The following is a 6,528-nucleotide window of genomic DNA, read 5'->3' as shown; positions in this document are numbered from 1 at the left end:
CAATGGACGGGTTCCGTGGACCATCCTATTAGAGGGGCACGGTAACCCTATTATATTCTTACCTCAGTATGAAAGGTGAGGATGGATAACTCCTGAGGTTAACACTTTAGAGTTCACTTCACGCCAAACCACCACGTGAGAGTGAACTCAGCCAACGCCAAGGAACGACTATGTTTTTAAAATAAAAACATGATTTATGCATACATGACTTTTTAACAGCCTTAACGGACTCGGTTGGGATAGCCCTCGACCAAGGTATCCCTAATAACTGAGTATCATAATGATTTTGGCATGAGCTAAACTTTTCAGGAAATCATAAGCCTCGTTGTTTATTTTGGTGAAATGAATCTATTTTATCTTATTAAAATGAGTTCGAAATGCTGAAAATCATTTTTATGCTAATCTATTTTATCTGTCTCCATTTACTCACCTTTAGATATTTTAGATGGTATTTGTTTACTCACTGGGATTATATAATCTCACCACCCTCTTTTCCACCCATTTCAGGCTCAGGATAGTCGGTAGATAGCTCACTTTGTTGAGGGCTACAGTTGGACTTGCATCCTCAAAAACTATAGGTTTATTGTTTTTGATACTTTTGGTCGTTCGTGGGCCCACGTGTCACTGTAAATTAAATTTTATACTTTGGTTATCTGCATTACAATATGTATGAATTTATTTAGCTTTTACGCTACAAAAATTATTTACCGATAACTCTATAAATATTGTTTTATAAGAAAGTAGAATATTTTATTAAATATTTTTATTATATTCAAATAGTCATAATTTCATTTTGAATGAAGGTTTTAGACGTTTAAACTTATTTTTGATTATGAATTATGTGTTTTATACTCACATACTACATTTTTAGTTGGCTTCAAAATTTTTGAGAAAAATGACCAAAATACCCCTATGTAGTTGAAATTTCTCTTCTTTTAGAATATGATATTTGGCAACGGTTACTCACAGCGAAAATGAGAAACTGATATTAAAGCTTTGCGAGGTTCCGATTGACATTCTGGATAATAAGTGTCTATCGGGATACCGCGATGGTTGTCACAGGCTCGAGGGGAGTACCGAGTCGTGACAACCCCAATAGTGCAAAGTATAGTGAAACTCCTCGGATCCTTGAGCTTTGGTGGGAGCTTGTTTTAAATTATGGTGGTGCCACAGTTTCATACTCGCCAAGTCTTCTTTTTTGGTTAAGATATCCTTCAAAAACTTGACATATGAGGGCATATGCTCCTATGCTTCAGCAAAAGGTATATTTATGTAGAGCTTTTTGAACACTTTCAAAATTTTCTGAAATTGAACATCTAACTTTTGCTTTTGGAAGTGTTGAGGAAATGGAGGTGGTGGGTTTGTCACTTATGTGTCTTTGACTTGCTCTTGCTGTCAAACCTTTCAACTACTGCTTCATTCTCAATTAGCTTTTCTTATGGCTTTTCTTGCTTACTACTGCTGCTAACCAATATTTTTCCACTCCTAAGAGTGATGGCCTTCACATGCTCTTTTCCTTATCTTCTTGGCTTTGGCTTCGTGTCGCTAGGCAATGTTCCATGAGGCTTACCATTGACAGCATTGGGTAATTGCCCCACTTGAGTCTCGAGATTTTTCAACGAGGCTACTTGATTGTGAATAAGAGCATATGTCTTCGCCATGTATTACATGAGTAACTCCTCCATGGAAAGCTTCTTTTCTTGCATTGGGGGTCTAGGTTGTTATGGAAAACTCTAAGGAAAATGTGGAAGCGAAGTTGATGAAGATCCCTACTAGCCGCCCCGAGAGAAATTTGGGTGGTTTCTCTACCTTGGGTTATAAGTATTTGCATATGGATTATTTTACTGTGGAAAGTTTTGTTGCTTTTCACCAACAAATTGCACTGACTCTGTACTCATAGAATAATGATTGGTAACATGCCCATCCTTACAATAATCACAAGAAATAGAGGGACTTTGTACAAAATGGACTCTGTAAGCATCAATTTTCTTAGTGAGAGCAACTACTTGAGCTGTCAGAGCATTGATAACATCCAGCTCGTGAACACTAGCAACCTTTCTTAGCAAGGCCTTCTCGGAATGCCATTGATAGTTGTTGGAGACCATCTCCTCTAAGAGGTCATATGCATCATCAATCGACTTTTCCATGAGAGCATCTCCACTTGCTGCATCGATGATAGTTCGAATCAAGTTTAGCAGCCCATTGTAGAAGGTTTACACTTACAACCACTTGGGGAGACCATAGTGTGGACATTTCTAACGCAAGTCTTTATACCTTTCCCATGCTTTGTATAAAGATTCGAAATCATATTGTGTGAAGGAATTGATGTCGTTCCTCATCTTTGCAGTCTTCACGAGAGGAAAAAACTTGGCTAGAAACTTTTTTGCAAGGTCATCCTAAGTAGTAATAGAGCCTATGGGAAAAGAGTTCAACCAAACTTCTGCCTTGTCCCGCAATGAGAAAGGAAACATCCTTAGTCATATAGCATTGTCGGTGACCCAATTATGCTTGAATATGTCACAAATCTCTAAAAAATTAGCAATATGAGCATTGGGGTTATCGTTAAGTAGGCCTCCAAATTGAACTGATGTTTGTATCATTTGGATAATAGCCGGCTTGATCTCAAAGTTGTTAGCTTGAATTGCCAGTCTCCGAATACTTGAAGGAAGACCTTGTACCAACAAGAGTGCATAATCTCTCAAGGATGTATTATTTGCTACTTCATGCTCCTGCACATGTTGTTCCCTCTAATTTCCAGCCATGCTTTCAACTTGCTTATCGTCTTGGGGATTTTGTCTAAGTAATCTTTGAAAAGGTTCCCCTATTTTCGTATCACACAAAACCCATTCCAAACTTCACACTCTTCTCATATAATGATGGTTTTACATACCTAAAAACAAAGAAAAATAAAGCTTGAATTAAGACTAGCTTTTTTGGTATTTATATTAGCAAAAAAATAGAAAACAACTCCCTAGCAACGGCATCAAAAACTTGCTATGAAAATCTTTTGCTTGTGTGATATGGATTGTCCTTAAAATTAAATGCAAAATACAAGCAAAGACTACGTGCAAGTGCACACAGTCACAACAAGTAATATAGTGATGAGTTGAGTTTGTCGATCCCTCGAGGAGTTGGTTTGCTATTTGTTACTAATTACTAAAATTGTAACAAGCCAAGTTTTATCCAAGCAACAAAAGCAACAAGTTGTTGAAATGAAGTGAAATTTACACTAGAAGTCTAAATTAACCTAAGAATTGCAAGTTAAAGGAATAGTGAGGAAAAAATGTAATTAAATCCTAGGACTATCATTTCAGTTATTGCTTTATAAGGATACAAGATCAATTAACTACCTACTTTTATGATAGTCAATGTTAGTCTAGGTTCCCTGAGCATGCATAATACTCCACGAAGTCATCACACAATTGCCTAGCTTTATTAACTATCTATATGTCTATAGAAAAGTAACTAAAGCTAAGTTCACTAAGTTTAGGACCTATATTGACTATGTACGATTAATAGGTATAAGTCTATCCTATTAATTAATCACCCACTTAATTTCTTAACATGGAATGAACATACATTACCCAAATTTAGGTCTTTTTGGACTATGCTTTGTCATAAGCTAAAGTAGCTTCACAAGTAGTAGGAAAAGTTTGAGCAAAAGTTTCTTCCCTTCATTGGGTGCTCAGATTTCAATCACCATTTACCTGAAGTCTTCTGCCTAACACTTTTGTAGTTACAATTTTGAGTTAAGGCCTTCATTTCCTCTTCAGACACCCCTTTTTTAAGCCTTTGGTAGGAGTTTTATGTGATTGTTTGGCCTCCACGTTTTGACTCCAAAGCTTGAAAGTGTCAACAACTGATAAACCATCACGTTTGTTCTTTTTTTTACAAGAATCGAAAGACAAAGTTGAACCCACCTTAGCATTTTTATCACTAGCAAAACCCATTTTTAATTTTTTCATGCATAGAGAGGAAAAGAAAGTTGATTCCATTTTGAGACCTTATTATTTTTGTTGAAAATAAAAAACATATACATTAGACAACAATAACATAATCTTAGCCCGATTTAAAGCATTCACCAATTACCTCATCTCAACCACTAATGTATATCTAGTTTTAAAGAACATACACATTCTTACCATTGGCCAAACATTGAATGAGGCAAAAAATGTTGTACCTCACTACAGGCATATCATTTAATTTACCATCATCATGAGTACATAAGAACTAAATCATCAACTTTTTTAACCCTCGACTTTACCAGCCTATCCGCAAACTCATTGGCAAACCTTGGAATATGTTTGATTTGCCAACCTTTGTCTTTAGTAAATTAATATGCAAAATTTAATTACAAATTTGCTACGAGGAGGAAGTTGGGTTTAAAACCCATCTAACAACATTTGTAAGATCACTCTCAATGAGAATACTATGAGAGTTAGCCCATGATAATGTTATGAACACTATTAACACTTCCTTGATGGCCATAATCGACAAAATTTGCATCACCCAGCTAGCTGATTTAGAGAAAATGATCTTCACAATATTGTTCTCATCATATAGAGCTTCACATATGCCTATCTGCCATGGTCAACCCCTTGTTGCACCATCCACATTACATTTTAGCCACCTTTTCGATAGACAAGCCCATATCTTGAATTTCTTAGCCTTGTGATCTTTATGTGCTGCCAATGCAAGTTTAGAAGACTAAATATATCAAAGACAACTGCATTTTCCTCAAGCCACTTAGATATGACCCACCATGCCATTATAAGTTTTATTAATTCAAAAACCTTCCTCTTATCCCATACTTTTCCGTCAAACACCATTTCGTTTCTATAAAGCTAAATAAACCATGTGATCATGAAGAATGATATTTTCCAAACATTTTTCTTGCCAACATTTACAATAGCATTCCAAGCCATAAATAAAGGAATGGCCTTAATAGACATGCAACACATAATTCCTCATTCTTCACACCATAAGCCTTAAATTCTCTAAGATTCATAACAAGTAAAGAAAAAATGGTCAACCGCCTCAATTTCCATATCACAAAACACATAAACCATCATGTCTCTGCTCATCAACCACTTTTTCAAAAACTCTTCCTTAACCGTTACTTTACCTTTAAGCACTTGCCAACAAAATACCTCCACTTGTGATGGAGCGAGTTTGACCCATATATGCTTTTGCAACTTCACGTTAGTCTCATTGTTTCCCAACATCGATCTAGAAAAGAATTATAGGTGTAATTACGAATTGCATTGCCCTTATACTAACTTGTCCTCCATTTCTTGGTTTAAATAGACATCCTTGAAGCAAAAGGTGAATTGATCACAAACTTCCACTTACCAATCTACCATAGTTGTGGAAAAGTCCATTGTTTTGTTATTTTTTATTTCCACAGGGACTTGGTTGCTCTATTTTTGTACAACAGCAGGTCTATGATGTATAGATATGATTTTGTTTGTCTTGGTCTTTCATGGTTAGGGACATGCTGTCATGAGTTTGGGAATGTATAACCCTTTTTTTTATTGTAGAGGCATAGGGGCTAAATTTAGAGGCATCATGAAAGTATGTAAAGGTTGAAGAGGTGCCTCTCTAAACTCAAGTTTATGATCAATAAATCTTCACTTTGAAAAAAAAAATCTAGCATTCTTTTTCTTAGCTCAATATGCCACTTCCATTCACTATTCCCTTGCATGCCAAACTCATTTAGTGTACAGGACTTATTAATGGCTAAGGTACAGATTCTTGAAAATGCCACTCAAAGGATTACGCTATTTATTCATTCATCCTCCCAAAAAGAGATACTAGTGCCATTATCAATTGTAAAACCAATACCTGAAAAAAGAAAAGAAGAATAGTTCTTTGAAGAGGTTAGTGGGTTAATATGTTTCTCCATATAGTGGATGTCATCTTTCCTCCTGTGTCATGGGGATTAAGCTAGATTAGACCCTTCCATTATTAGCCACAATCATTGACTGCCATAAGCTATCTCTCTCCTCATTGTATTTCCAAATCCATTTATTGAGGAGGATATCAACAATGAGATTGTGAGTATAAGGACGGAACTATGGGCATTGTTTAGAGTAAGGGAAAGATCATGGCAATAGATATCAAGAGTGAAATGGTTTCTTGATGGAGATAGAGAGACTAGATGTTTTCATGACATGGTCTCAATAAGTAGGAGGTGTAACTACAGTGATAGGCTCCTAAAAAGACACAGATTGGTGGATGATCTATAGAGAAAAAAGGAGAAAGCAGCACAGTTCTTTGTGGGTTTGCATGGGCACCGAGAAGTGGTAGGTTGCATTGGCATTGCCATAAGAGTACTGATAAGTTAAATGTAGTTTCTTTACTTTTGATATATAAACAATATAATTACTAATTAGTAATACTTTCTTTGTTAAAACATTTTTCATTTAAATGATAATAATAATAATAAAAAATAATAAAGTAGAAAATTCTTATCTTAAATAAATTAAATGTAAATTATTTGGTTTTAGTATAATACGAATGTAACTA

At 35.5% G+C, this 6,528-nt stretch overlaps 1 long non-coding RNA gene across 1 annotated transcript; it reads left to right on the top strand.

The window, feature by feature from the left end:
- Window positions 1,018–2,333, top strand: LOC108662487. The gene is made up of 2 exons (XR_001928356.1): window positions 1,018–1,262; window positions 1,491–2,333. It is a non-coding gene; the product is annotated as an uncharacterized LOC108662487 (long non-coding RNA).

The sequence above is a fragment of the Theobroma cacao genome, chromosome 6 (assembly GCF_000208745.1).
Source record: "Theobroma cacao cultivar B97-61/B2 chromosome 6, Criollo_cocoa_genome_V2, whole genome shotgun sequence".
NCBI lineage: Eukaryota > Viridiplantae > Streptophyta > Magnoliopsida > Malvales > Malvaceae > Theobroma > Theobroma cacao.
The sequence above is the reverse complement of the archived record's forward strand: the minus strand, read 5'-3'. Positions and strand labels throughout refer to the sequence as shown.